This window comes from Falco rusticolus, chromosome 6, assembly GCF_015220075.1.
Source record: "Falco rusticolus isolate bFalRus1 chromosome 6, bFalRus1.pri, whole genome shotgun sequence".
NCBI classification, from domain to species: domain Eukaryota; kingdom Metazoa; phylum Chordata; class Aves; order Falconiformes; family Falconidae; genus Falco; species Falco rusticolus.
The window spans coordinates 56727328-56742865 of NC_051192.1; positions in this window are offsets into that span (position 1 = coordinate 56727328).

Consider the following 15538-nt stretch of genomic DNA (forward strand, 5'->3'; position numbering starts at 1 on the left):
TTTGTTCAAGATAAGGGTAACTGGTTTCACTCCCAGTATTCACCATATGTATCTCTGGACTAAACTGTTGTTATACTGATCTTAGTTCCTATTTCTTAACATTAAACTTTCTATTGTTTCTATGTGAAACAAAAAGTTGGCAACCTGCTTCCACTGCATGCTCCTCTGCGATTGGAAAAGAGAAATCCGTGGGAGGTTTTTCGTCATCCTTTCACTAAAGGTGTATAAATTCTCTTTTTGCCACTTTTGTCAAAAAAATCCAAATACTCTTCCTCTTTATCTGTCTCAAAGCACTTTTGCAAGAACAGAGTAGTATGCAGCTGTTCAAGAAATCTGTTGGGCAGTCATCCATATTTTAGGGCATCTGGCTTCCCAGAGAAATCCGCAGACTGGATAGTTTCCTTTTTTTTTATTTTAGCATTGGCCTACAATTCAGAAAGAAGGGGATATAGCTCAGTAGTCAGTATATTAGCCTAAGACATACATATCTGGGGTTGCCTCTCTATTCTACCACAAGCTATGGTCTGTATGAAGGTACAGAAGAGGCTGTGCATGTCTGCGCTACAAAGCAACTGGAGGGAAGCAGGGGAGCAGTCCCGCCATAGCAGCACAGAGCTTGACGAGCACTAGTTCATCCTTTACATGTGTCTTCAGGAGCCTCTGCAGCCTGCAACGCAGATACACCCTCTAGAAGATGTTAGGCTTCCTACCCCGAGGGGTGCCTGGGATGGCGGTTGTACTGATGCATGCGAAGAACTCAGCTGTTAGCCATGGGAGAGCTAGAAAGTCTGTATGAGACTGATGCTGGGAAAGTGATACATGCCCATATCTTAGACCTGGAACAAAAATCAATAGTGAGGAATCCATATAGAAGCAAACTGCCAGCAGTCAATCCGCAGGCTAGACTTGAGCCAGAAGTGCTATCTAATGCAAGTCTTTTTTCCAGTGTTGGAGGGGAGAGGAGAGGAGGGGAGGGGAGGGGAGAAGAGGAAGAAGGAGAGGGAGAGGGAGAGGGAGAAGAAAGGAAAGGAAAATCACAGACGTATTTATTGACCTTTTTTTTAAAAAATGTGAATTTAAATATGAAATATGAGTTTTTATTAAGGAAAATAAAAAGTAAAGGAAAGTAGTACTGTGGAAGAGAAGATGGAAATTAACTGAATATTCATGTATCATTCAACAGCACCATTTCTAAGATGAAATACAGTGTTTACTCCCCACCACAACAGTTTAAGACAGATGTGCAATTGAAACACCAGGGGAATGTATACTAGATTAGGTGAATATGATGATATGCACTGCAACTAAATAAGAGCTTCTTTGTGGTTTCAATGAAGTAAATATGTAAATATATCATATTAATGTCTTTCAGTATAAATACAGAGAAAGGATGAAAATCAGTATATAACAATAATAAGGCAATATGTGAGAGCAATTTTCCATTTTCAGTGCAAAGACAGTTTATGTATTTCATACAACAGTGGTGTAGTAGCATGCCTAAGAATGTTGTCAAGAAAAGGTTTGAAGACAAGCTGACTTTGTTGAGAAAAAATCAGACAACTGGACAGTCATGTCTTCAAATACCTCTTCCAGATCCCATCAGATATAAAATCTTATTTCTCCCTACAAAGCTTTACATTTTGTGATAAGCCACGAAAACCACAACAATCTAGAATGTGTTTTGTACAGAGATTTAGGCAGAAGCTGTAAGCTTCAGTAACATCTACAAAGTGATGTATCAGTAGTGCTTTAGCAAAATCATACCCCCACAGCACACAGTACAGGGCTTGGGAAAGAGAAGTTTGAAACTAAAGAAAGCCCCATATGTTATTTCCTTTTCGTTGCCTGTTTCACAGATAGAGTGGAGAGAGGGCAATATGTCTTGCTTAGCAAGACCATTCTCCATTTTGTATTAGTTTCCTGTGTAAATATGTCTTCCTAGTGGACAATCAGTCTACGTACTAATTCGTCTGTTTACTTAAAATTATCATCAGACAGGAAGCATGCTCTATTTTATGAAAATAGATTCTCTTAGGCTTTTGTCTCAGTTTTCTTCATAATATCTTGCCACTTAATCAAATTAATTTCCTGAAATGTACTGCATCTGTTTTAAATAATTCATCAGCTTAGAGTGTATCTCTGCAATCACTCAGAGAATGACAGACTCATACAAGAGCCTCTACTTTGTTAAGTTTTGGTGGAAACATGGGGCTGGATCATGATATTCCTCCACAACAGCTCAGAGTAGCATATGAAAAGGCAGAAGGACTACAACTTTTTTTTTGCCAAAATTAAATTTTAGGTGTCCCTAAGGCCTTTAAAGCCCTTTTGCTCAGCTTCATCTCTGCTAGTGAACTTGTCCATCATTGAAAGCACCTCCACGCTTGGGTGATGTGTTCACATTTCAATATGCTCAGTTCCTGAACACGTGCTTTATGCCAGCTACTTCCTGTGTCAGGGTGAGACGGTTTGGAGGGGGGGACTTGTCTCAGCACATGCCTTGGGCCCTGCCTGTTAAGGAGACAGACTGGCAAAGGAACATCCAATTCATGAATCACACCAGTGGCTGGTTTCTGAGCAGTTCAATGCCATTGGGAGCGACTTTGTCAGCTCAGGTGTGTCTGAACCAAGACGTGTTGCAAAGTGGATGTGCCTAGATGCTGGGAGCAGAGGATTTAGCTGCCTGTCATCATCCAGCTTTGATTGAGAGGGACTTTGCAAGCCTGAAGGCATTAAAAAGAGCGATCTTCTCCCTTTCAATCCTTTTGCTTGGGCAATAAGATAGTCTTTGCAGATGCTGTTCGTGGTTCAAACCCAATTGCTAGTCCAAGTGAACAGGTCACTGTCCCAGATGGCCAAATCCAGTGGCATGGTAGAGGCAAGGCTTCTGCAGCTCCTGGCCCCTAGGTCCAACTGGCAGTGTGGCTAAGCATGTATTCCCAGTAGGCATATGAGCATAAACACTCATCTTCAACACATATCCATGTATGTGTGTGGCCAGCAACACAGAAACGTTCAGCACACACAAACACAAACAGCACCAAGGGCCTCATCGTGTTCTGCTCTCTGGATGATCAGGATGAAAACCCATTAGTAAAAAAGATATATATACTTCTATAGACATGTATACAACGTGGATCCCTCTGGCCACTGGCCAGAGACACTCAGTCTACACAGTAGCTGGCCAGCCCTTAGATCCTCTTATCTCCAGTTGGCTCTTGCTCAAACAGGTCTCTTAGCTGACTTCCAGACCCCATGATCTCCCCAGTAGCTGGCCAGGACCTTCTGGGCTCTCCAGTAGCTAATGCACAGACATTTGGCACCTCCAGCATCTAGCCCAGGTTTACAGTTGCTTCGATACCTGGCTCCCAAAGCCCCTTACCCTACTCACCAGCTAGTCCAGCTTTACATTCACCAGTGATTCACCCAGAACCCCAAACACTCATGTGCACACAAAGTAGAGAGTCCACCAGAAAACATCTGAATGGAGTTTAATGAGAAGACAGGCCCTGCTGACCAGGTGCAGGGCATGGCCAGACAGACATACCAACCAGGCAACTCTTTCCATGTCATTGGAGCCTTTTATCTGTTTATTCTGTTTTCCCACCTATGTTCTTTCCCAAACCACACAGATCCCTCCCTTTCCCCACCCTTGGTTCCTCCCCTAAACATCACATAGTCCTGTGCAATCCCAAGATGCTCCTCCTCTGCATCCCATAATGTATCCCATACCCTTGAGGCAGTAACTTATTACCCTCAGTCCGTAAGAGCTTCTCCCTTTGGTTTAGGGTGCTGGGTGTCCCCCTGGACCCTGGGCTGAGGCTTCCCTGGGACAGCTCTGGGAGGGGCCGCATCGGGGTTTCGTGTCCCCCACTGGGTTATCTGGGTTCCTCCCTGCACCCGGCCTCTGACCTCTGTGTGCCTATGGTGAGGCTTTAGTCAGGCTCTGCAGCCACTATGGGAAGACACTTTTGGGTTTGCCCACTGTTGCCTGGCCCGCAGTCTCTGCCCATCAATGACAGCTCTTTGCCACCACTTATCCGTGGAAGGAAGTGAAATGTGGCTGTGTTTAAAGCCTTTGGCAGCATAAGTCTAAATAAATATTTATCAGCAGCTAAATGTAGAAGAGAGAGCTAATAAAAATGCATCTTTTGGAAGGCTCCTTGTCCACAGTTTTCTGCAGGATGGTAAATGTAAATTTATGTTGCACTAAAACAGTGCTTTGCTATTTAAAACAATGAATGGGTTGAAGTACATTTCCAGTGACCTGCTGTAAACACAGTATATGCTGCATTAGTAGTAAATTGCCAACAGATGATGGTGCTCTGAAATACAATGAAGGCAGCTCAGACTTTTGCTTCTCTTCATCACAGTCTTGTTGGAAAGAGCACACTGGCTTCTTCCCCAACAGCTGGATCTAAAGGTCCACAGAACTCGGTAAGCCCCTGTTGCAGTTGTCAGAGCATCTCCATGGTCCCCTTTGCTAAGCAAATGTTTCAGCCTTGAGCAGGGGCCACAGAGAGAAAGCTGAGGGCTCAGGAATGAGCCGCATCCAACATCCCAAAACCAAGCCTGTTACCTCCCTCTGCTGCTCCCCAGACAGCTGTGTTCCCATTACAAGACAGACTTGGCTTTATAGTTAGACAGGTACAGAAAAGTCTCATGGTAACACCTATCAGGCTTTTACACACATATGGATCAAGAGATGAGATTGTGAAGTCAGCACCATCTTTTTGTTATGTGCTTGTACAGTGCCTAACACGAGGGGCTGAGCCACCCCAGAGGAAAGCGGGGAGCTCCTGGCAGTGGCAGGGCCTCCTGAGGTCCCTTGCTGCTGTCTAGCCACAACCCAAATGCTTTAAGACAAGAGCAAACCATCACGGCTGGTAAACTGTTAACCTGATCACTGCTAACCAGAGATCTTCCCAAATTCTCAGTCTGTCAAGAAAAGAGGTTAATACAGTGCCAGCACCAGAATTGCTTCTCTATGTGGTCACACGCCCATTCTCAAAGACCCCTGGGGAGAGGAAGAGCCCAGGGTCAACCCTTACTCAGTGTGACTCATCAGGAAGCCATCTGCCCCATGCAGGACCTGATCTGGCACTCAGTCTACTGTCCTAACTCGGCTACAAATTAGTGTTGAACATAAATGTTATTTATCTCTAATTAATTATTAAGGCAGTATGTAACAACACTCAAGAAAGATCACATTGGTATGTGTCTGGATGCAACACAGCCCTCCCTAAATCATGCTGAAAGCTGATTTCCCTCCTGCTATATAGCAGATTGCTACAGGCTCAGTGCTGGTACAGAAGGAGAAAATTCGTTAGCCTTCTGGAAAATCAAAAGGCTCTTAGAAAACTGGGTTTGGTGGTGTTAATCAACTTGATGGCACCATCTGCCTGTCTGCCGAAGGGCAGCAGGATAACCACCCCACCGCCCGTCACAGGGCCCTGCCATGGGCAGCTACACAGGGACCTGCTCAGTGACTGCAAAGCCCTGGCACTGCCAGGCTTGCACTTCTCATCACAGCTGAAACACTTCCAAACCCAGCTGAAATTGCAGGAGGATCCAGGGACTGGAGTTCAGAGCTCACAGAGGACTCTGCCACACCTCCACCAGGACTTCTACTCCATGGACAGGGGCAGTGCCTCTGTCTGGTGCCCAAAAAGCATCCAAATGCTCAGAGGAAAAGTGGAGGAGTCAAAAATGCTGAAAAAATCCAGCTGCCTGAGGCATCACCAGTGGTGGATGCAGCTCATCCATGCCTCACCAGCATGCAGAGGATGTGAGAAATCCCATGGCAGAGCTCACTGGCTATGGACCATCGCTTGTTGCCATATGGGGCTCTGGTACGAGGCATCGCCAGCTGCCCTGTAAGCCAGGGTCTCCTCCCTCCTAACAGAGCTCAGTGCTTCTCCAGCAGACAAAAGCAAAAATGTCCTGTGGGAGGACCTTCCCTGCAGGGCCAGGATGGGCTGGAGAGGCTGGGGACAAACCTCAGGGAGGGATGAAGCTGGTGACCTGCTGCAGCATGAAAAAGGAGTGCTGGCCGGGCTTACAGCGGGCATAGCCGCAGCAGAAGTCCTGGCTGCTTCCTCTGGAGGTGTGCTCAAGAGCAACAGCTGCCAGCTGCTGGGATGGTGAAAGGACCCTCACACCAACGCATGCAGCTTCCCCATCCATCTGCTGAGTCTCTGCCTTCCCCCCATGCCGACCCGCATCACACGGGACTTGCAGAAAGCCAAGCTGACTCCAACGAGCTGTAGGGAAATGGGCAGAAGCACACGGCAGTGCCTGGCTTCTTCCTGCTCAGTATTAATCAGTGCTTTTCTGCATCACAGACATGGCTTTGTCTGTGGGATATCAACTATGAGATTCAGAAATTAATTCAGCTTGGGAGCTTTGGATGACTCAGACTGCTATGAAAACACCCCAGGGCAAAAATGTGATGTAGAGCAAATTCACCCTAGGGGTATCTCTCAATGGACTTTAACCAAGGATAAATCTGATTTGCAGAACCGAAGCATATTTTATTTACTCTTTCTAAGTAGCATTTTAAATTGAAATATTCAAATAGACAATCAAGAGGTTTTTAATGGGTTGCACTTATTGAAAGAGAGTTTGATTTAAATTCCTCAACCTCAGAGTCCCAGGCAGATTTCTCCCCCCAGTTGAATTGTCTGCTGCATTTCTCTATTGCACTAATTATGAAGATCTGAATTCACAAAATAAAAAGGCAAGATGACACAGCACTGATATTAGTTTGCCTGCAACACACCCAGTAATCCTGCTGGAAGATGTCTGAAGGTCTCAGTGGAAAAGCAGGATGCAGTAGTCATATGTGCTTTTAGGAGTTTATAAAGACAGAGCTCTTTCTCATGCATCACTGGGCTCCCAAAGATGGGTCTAAGTTATAACAGCCCTTAGGATTCACTTAACTCTGCTGCCAAATGTCTGCCTGGGAGGAAAAAAAATACATTATGGTAGTTGGAAAAATATTGAGGCAAAGGGTTTGAAACACTGAGCCATGTGAATTCCTGCCTTAGCTTTCTCAGTGCAGCAATACTTCATTGCAATCAATAAATGTTTCATCATCATTTCTGGCACAGGGCAGGGAGGCTGTAAGGAGCCCAGGCTCAATTCGTGGCGCCACTCTCCACCCTCTGTGTGCTTTGAAGCATCATTTCAGGTCAATACAGCAGGACTACAGGGTCCAACTGTTGTCTTCATGACAGGCTATGTGGAAGAATCATAGAATCATAGAATCATAGAATCACAGAATCATAGAACAGTTTGGATTGGAAGGGACCTTTAAAGGTCATTCTAGTCCAACTCCCCTGCAATGAGCAGGGACATCAACTGGATCACGCTGCTCAGAGCCCCAACCAACCTAGCCTTTTAACGTTTCCAGGGATAGGGTATCTACAACCTCTCTTGGCAACATGTTCCAGTACCTCACCACCCTCACTGTAAAAAATGTCTTCCTTATATCTAATCTGAATCTACCCTCTTTTAGTTTAAAACCATTTCCCCTTGTCCTACTGCTGCAGGTCCTGCTAAAAAGTCTGTCCCCGTCTTTCTTATAAGCCCCCTCTAAGTATTGAAAGACCACGATAAAGTCTCCCTGGAGCCTTCTCTTCTCCAGGCTGAACAACCCCAACTCTCTCAGCCTGCCTTCATAGGAGAGGTGCTCCAGCCCCTCTAATCACCTTCATGGCCCTCCTATGGACTTGCTCCAACAGGTCCATGTCCTTCTTATGTCAGGGGCCCCAGAGCTGAATGCAGCACTCCAGGTGGGGTCTCATGAGAGAGGAACAGATCAGGAGAATCATCTCCCTCGACCTGCTGGTCACGCTTCTTTTGATGTAGCCCAGGATTTGGTTGGCTTTATGAAGTGGGGTGAGGGGCTGGTGGGGGGTCTGGGGCAGCTCAAGAGGATCAGCCCTCCACTCCTTGGGCATGAGGGATGACAGGCAGCAAGCTGCGGCAGTAGAGGGGAGCAGACTATTTTGGCCATAACTTCCCCCCTTGGGAAGCCGATGCTGATGGCTGGGACCTGGATGGAAGCCAGGCAGCCATACATCATGAGAGAAACCCTGACAGCAGAATCTGGGGAAAGAACTGGGAAAATTCCTTCCGAAAGAAAAGCTTTGTGCTGGAGGACACATCTGGATCCCATTTGCTCTCCGTTGTCTCTGGCGATACATCAGACTGTTCTAAAGCTCCCCCCAACCTACGCAGCCTGTCAGAGTCAGGGATCTGGATCTGGCTGCATTTTCATAGACTAAAGTCTGGGATAGGACCATGGGCTGAAACTCACTTGGGGGAAGGAGTTCAGAGAGACATGTGTGTCCCTCAGAGCTGCACTGGCCTTTGGGAGAAGTTCAGCAGTAAGTGAGGGGCAGTTTGGCTACATCTGCCCCCAAAATGGCACTGCTGCAACAGAGGGGTGATTTGAAGGTTTTGTGAGTAAAATGATGCAGGTTTTATATCAGGTTTGATTTTCTTGCATTACTAGTGGCTGCGCCTGTTCCACCCTTAAACTTCCCAGCCAAGGCTAACACAGTGCATGGCTGTGCCGCAGGAACCAGACCAGGTGTCACAGGGTACAACACAAACCATCAGGCCAGGCTCCTGCAGGAAACCAAGGGATGCACAGTGTTCCCACTGATCCGCAGAGAAACACTGACTGAGCTTGTGTGTGCGCTGCAGTGCCAAGCACAGGATTCTCTGTGGCTCAGCAGGAGCACTTGAGGGACAGTGACATCCTCCCAACAATAAATGACAGAATGGTTCAGGTCACCTAAGCAGACCCCCCACTCTCAGCACCTGTCCCTGACAGCCTCCACCATCCACCTGGGGAGCTCAGTAGCAAAAAAACAGGGCTATAGGATTGGAGGGAGAGGATAGGCCAGAAGGTCCATGTGGACATCCCCAGGGGGCCTCTTTAGTTTCATAGCGGAGAGAAGAAGTGAGATTTCCACCCCTGAAGCAGCAGATCACTCCAGCACCAGTCCAGGACAGTCTGCTCCCTGTATCATTGCTTTGGGGACTGCAGGCAGGCACTTTGGGGCACAACTCCCATCACAGTGCCTGGCTTTTCATGCAGGGGCTTCAGCCTCAAGTACCATCTCTAGCTACTGCTTGCCAAGCACGTAACTAATCCTACTAAGCAACGCAATGCTGGGTGGGAAAGTGTCTGTTTTCTTTGATTCATAATACAAAGATGCAAAAAAGCTACATCTCATTTGCACACCGAGTTAATCTTCCCCCTTTCCTCCACTCCTTCACCTTGGTTTCCACCAAATATATTTTCTCCTTCTATTTGGTAGCTCCAAATCCGAGGCCTCCCCAGCTGATGACATTGTAGGCTGTGGAGCTGTCCCTGTTGCAACAGACTTCTGACTGTTCCATCTCTTGGTCTGCCTCTCCCAGTAACTCCAAAATGCTGTCCAGGTTTGCCCCTCTAGTCTGTTCTCATTTCTCCCTTCTTCTCCTGACCATTTCTCTGGGACATGCATTCAGCACCAGGCAAAATCCCTGTGGTTTTTTTTCAATAAATGTCAGGACAGAACCCAAGTCTAAGCCAAAGGCACCCACACAGAATGCTGAGATAGTGTTCTGGACGGCTTGGATCCTCCCACGGAAAGGATGCTCAGCATCCTGGGGGCAACATAGCTCCCAGGGCAGTGGCTTGAGTAAAGCCAGATAATGCATCATAACCCTGGAGAATTCACTGCTTGGAGTAGTAACAAAGGAACAGCATCATTACCAGGTTGAAGTAACCTGATAATATCCAAAGTGCTTTTAGCAAATTAATTAGCTATAGCTAATGCCTTCCATGGCTGGCTCGCTACAGCTGCCTGGGACATTTTCAGAGCAGGCAGCCAAAGTTTTTTCCCTTTCTGCATTTTATTTACTATGTCCTCTTAAAAAGAAAGGTCTATCATTCTTACATGTAATCTTTGCTTTGCAAGCTTTATGACATGGGTTACATACCTCTATTTCTGCTTGAAGCTGTTCCAATACAAGACATCTCTGTGGCTGCTGACATGTCATGAGCATGGATCCAGGTATACACTACAGGAGAGGCAGAGGAGGGTGATATGTCCTTGTGGACAAGCTGAGCTGGTGGACCAATAACTGTTTTTCTTCTGCCCCAGGAGGAATACACTTCCCTGCTGTCCTACCTGAGGGAACGCTGGAAAGGGAAAACTGAGTTTGTTTGCCCGTCCCACCTCTTCTAAGAAAATGCTCCTGGAGGAAACACTGTCCCACAAAGCATTTCCATGGGTCACGCTTTGTATGTGTGATCTGAAGTGTGTTGAACTGCATAGTAGTTGGGGCTCCAGGACATATACTGCATCCACTGAAAACACAAGCGTTTTTCTTCTGCATAGTTCAGACTTTATATGGTGCAGTCATGCTGAGATGGTCTCTGGCAAAAGGTTTCATTTTTGAGAGGGTTTCTGCATATGTACAGTACCCAGCAAAATGGAGGTCCTGATTCACAGCTACAGCTTCTGTGTTATGGACCAACCTATCATAAAATAATGCTAACTTTCTTCCACCAAAGCACTGAGCAATGGAAAAACTACATCTAATTGACCCTTGGCCATTAGGCCATGTGCACTCAGTTTGCACTCATCTTGGACAGTGAAATGAAAGTCAGATTCACTTTGTGCTCAGTTACACAACTCAAGTCTTGAGTTTTACCCTGTGGGTTTCCAGCAAGCCTTGCGCTCAGCTGGGCAAGGTCCTGCACGCTCCGGGAGGCACCTCCTGCTTTCCAAACAGCTTTGATCTCACGACAAGACAAAGAGACGGGTTTTTAAAGTGTGCTACAAAACTACCTCTGGGCTTATCCAGCTCCAGCACAAAAGCATTTCATCTGGATTTCCAGCATGGCAGGGGAATGGTTATGTTTCAAATACAGCCATGAATAATTCAGTTCTCATGAATCTGCCTGACTTCATAGGACTTGTGCTGATTTGAGCCTGATAAACTGTCATCCTTTCTAACCGGCACTGCTTTAAGCAAAAAAGCAATGGCCCTTAGGAGAATCTCCCGCCCCGGGGCAGGGAGAGTTTGCTGCCGGGCACTAGTTGCAGCCCTGGAGAGGTCTCCCTGATGATGCTCACCGGGCGGCTCTGGTGGGTGCAGGACCACGCGTGCCTGGGGCACAGCGAGGGGCTCACAGGTGCAGGGACCAGGAGGACCTGCTGAGGAGGGCAGGACCTGTTCCCCCTCCCACTTCCAGCTACAGGATCCTCCTTTTCCCTTGTGCAAGAGCTGGCCTTTGTATGACCAGGAGCAAAGCTGATTGATCTCATTCACTTGCACTCAAAATGAGTTTTTCTGCTGTTTCAGCGGATCGCCCCGTGCGGGGGTAGCAGAGAGCGGGCCCTGGGGGAGCAGGGGGCTGCACGGGGGCTGCACGGGGGCTGCACGGGGGCTGCACGGGGGCTGCCTGCCGGTGCACCGCGGAGCCACCTCGGCCTGCGAGCTGAGCCCTTCATCCGGGGGCTGCCACCGCCACCTGCCGGCGCCCCGCTCCTCTGCAAAATCCTGTTTCCTCTGCAAAATCCTATTTCCTCCGCAAAATTCTACCTATTTCCTCCCCGAATTCCTACCTATCTCCTCTGAAAAATCCTACCCAGATCCTCTGCAGAATCCTATTTCCTCTGCAAAATCCTATTTTCACGGCAAAATCCTATTTCCTCCGCAAAATTCTACCTATTTCCTCTCCGAATTCCTACCTATCTCCTCTGAAAAATCCTACCCAGATCCTCTGCAAAATCCCCTCCATGGCCTGGAGCTGCTCGACTGATGCCCTCAGCTCCAATAGCCGCCTGTTGTTAGTGGGATACTCACCCATGCCTTGGGGACAACAGCATGGGGGACTGCTCACCCACATGTCTGAGCTAAGGAAGCTGAGGTTTGAGCTGAGGTTTCAATGCCCACCCTGCCCACCACCTTCCCTGTCAGCCTCACCTGTACCACAGTCAGGTCTCCTGAGAATAGTACTTTAAGTGTTGCCAGGGACCTTTTGCACTGCACATCTAAGGAATGGTGTTTTTTGAACAAAGTAATTAAATGAGAGCGGAAAAACAGGCAGGGGGTTGCTGGGCAGGTTGGCAGCACAGCCCTCGGGGCAGGAGAGGCAGGAAGTCTTGCTGCTGAGGGAGACTGGGGTGAGATAACCCATTAGGAAGTTGGTGAAGACTGCAGGGGATTTTTAAGGACCATCTCTGACCCCACAGTGGCTTTGCGTTCAGGCAGCACCAAGGGGATGAAAAATCACCATATGCTTCTTCACCCACAGTCATGCTCGTGCCTGGTGCGTGGGGAGCTGAATACAAACCCCCAGCAGGATTCAGTATAAACTTTTCAGCTCAATTCAAGGGGCACAGCTGTCTGCCTCTCTGTGGGCATCAGGGATTCCAGAGACCCCAATCCTTGGGATATTTTGCAGCATCACCTGGGCACGTTCAAATACAAGCTTCACATCCAACCTCCTTTGCACTTTCTTGCTGTGCATGAGACATGGCTCTTGCCTACAAGGTGCCCACATGGCCCTGCTGGACTTGCATCCACCCAAGGACACCGAAGCGGTGGCTTAGCTGGTATGACTTACAGGAGTGGCCCTTCAGCCAGAAAAAAACCCTGCATATTTTCTGCAGTCTGTACACACTTAATATAGGTTAGAGGTAAAAGGGGTGCTTGGCCTAGGTAGAGAAAGACTATTGGCATCTCTTGACCTTCTGCTTCCTATTCAGTCAGATGATTTCCTTTTACTTACGAACTTGAATGAACTAAGCTTCACACAGCTCATCAAGGCTAAAGTCTCATTAGCCTCCTTTTACACAGGGTGAGATGCGAGTGGAAAGCTAAGCATGCAGAGTCCAGGAGTATGGTCACATCAAAGGAAGGAGGACAGCAGGACCAATATTCTGAGAGATCCCCGGGGCAGCTCTGAATGCCTAATTCAGGAACTTCGAGCAGTGAGGCTGTGGTGCTGCCCCTTGTGCCAGGGCTCATACCTTCTGCTGAAAATATGTGTTTGTTCTGGAGCTGCCTCTTCAGAGGAATTGTGACCTGTTCATGAATTACGGAAACCACAGGCTGAGCAATGGGAAAAGGCAAAATACTAAACTGTTGCTCTCTTTTGTCCATTAATGACACAGATGTGCTGTGGAAAAAATAGATTACAAACTAAAAGATAAGCCCAAAATGTACAAACAGAAAGGAAAGAGATTAATGTTGAACAAACAACTTTTATTCTGGCACTTTTGAATTTCTGGGCATGTGTCTTTGCTGCTCAGGTGTTGTCCGTGTCTGGATTTCACATAGGTAATTCAGGCACACAAGCCAAGACTCACACATACAGGAATTTGCTTTCAATCTACTTCTCATTTTCCCTTTTCCCAGCTCCCCCGTTGGCTGTCATATCACCGCATGAAAACCAGGGCATAGTCCATGAAATTAAACAATAAGAATTAATGACCAACCTTTAGAAGAAAGAGATGATCATTTATCTGCCAGACACTCAAGCCATAGGGTTCGCTGCCTCTGAGGACAAATCTGACATGGTAGCTTGATTCTAAAAACAGATGGGCTATTTCACTACCCTCCTAGCCTCACTGCTAATTCACAAACCTAAGACCACCCCATTATTGTATGACTCTGAGACTACATAGTGTTTTAGCAAAAATCATTCCTTTGTGAGAAATGAGTCACATACACAAAGACCCTGATGATACTTGACTAACTAGTCAATAAAGTGCAAGATATAGATCCCTCTAAACTGCTAGACTGAGTCATCCTGACAGGTAGATTTATCACAGCCTATCCAAAGTTGCTAATACTAGCACCAGCTGTATAAAATGAGGGTTTGACGTGGCCTTCCACTGAGTCAGCTGAAACTCTTAGAAGTGTGCACCTTTACATAGAAGCTACAGCTACATCAGTGACTTGATATCTGGTCACCATCTGGTAACAAGTACCACAACAGTTAAACCTGGAGCCAATGTTGTTCAGTGTCTTCATGGGCAACCTGGATGATGTGATAAAATGTGCTTTCAGCAAATTTGCAGGTGGTAATAAATTAGGGGGAGAAGCTGACATGCCAAATGGTGGAGCTTCGATCCAAAGGCACCCAGAGAAACCCGAGGACTGGGCTGGCAGATGCATCCTGCAGTTCAGCAATGGGAAGCATTAGTCCTGCATCTGGATGCATCTGTGTGCATCAGCACAGGCTGGGAACTGACTGGCTGAAAGGAGCTGGGGTTACACGTACTGGCCCTACATTAGCAGTACAGTCAGCGGATCAAGGGACATCAGTGTCCCTACAGACTCAACACCTGTGAGGGTGCACTTGGAATGTGGCATCCAGTTCTCTGACCCCTGCCAAGTCCAAAAGGGAAGCACAGGAACTGGGGAGGGTCCATCAGAGAGCTCCCAGGGTGGTTAGAGGCCTAGAGCACTTCACCTACATGAAAAAGCTGAGGGAGTTGGGCTTGTTGAGTCTGGCAAAAAGAGACTGCTCCATAAAGGAGAGTTACAAACATGATGGAGCCAACCTCTTTGGCGGTAGCAGATAGTACAGTGAAGGGCAACAGCCACAAGCTGTGGCTTGAGAGGTTCAGACTGGTCTTCAGGAAAATTTTCTTATCAGAAGGGCAGCGCAGAGAGATGGTGAGCTCTCCATCCTCGGTGTTTTCCAAGACATGGTGAGACAGAGTCACAGGTGACCTAATCTAAGATGGGGAACAGTCCTGCTCCAAACAGGACGTCGGACTACAGACCTCCAGAGGTCAATTCCAACGTACACTTTAATGGTCTATGATTCCAAGAGTAGGATATATTTATCTCATCTCTGAAACTGGAAGCTCTACAATCCCCTTAGCATTGCTGAGAGGGTCCAGTAAGGCCTTGATTACTCCCTATGTCCCAGGAAAGCAGGAGAGACTGAACACCAAACCCTCTGCACTGGCAGAAACTGATACGATAAATTCAGCCAATCCAATCAGGTGAACTGTATTTCTGCAACAGAGGAAAATTAAAATCATTATGGATTCTGTGCTGTCTCACCCAAGGGGAAATTTCTCCTCAGCCACAAATTATGATAATCACTTAAACTTGGGCATATGAGTAAGGCTTATCAGAAAATAACCAAAGGAGGATTTTCTGTAGCTTCTCACACACTGGACCATCCTTGACTGCCCCCAGGTGTAGCCCATCTCTGATGCTTCTGAAGAAGTCAGGAAAACCCCCACTTTGTGCACCAAAGTAAAACTCCAGACTGGTGGTTGCAGGTTGCCAGCTGAAGCATGGGATTCAATTATACTCAGGGTCTTGAGGTGAAGTATAGATCTTATGACTACCTTGATGGCAATGCTGGTAGTCCAGTTTTTCTCAGAGCCCATGAAGGAAGGGGCTAAGCACATGTCACAGGGCTCTGGAGCTTCAGAGACAGACAGGACCAACATGAGCTTACAGTACAACCTGTACACGCCATGGCAACTTTAATGCT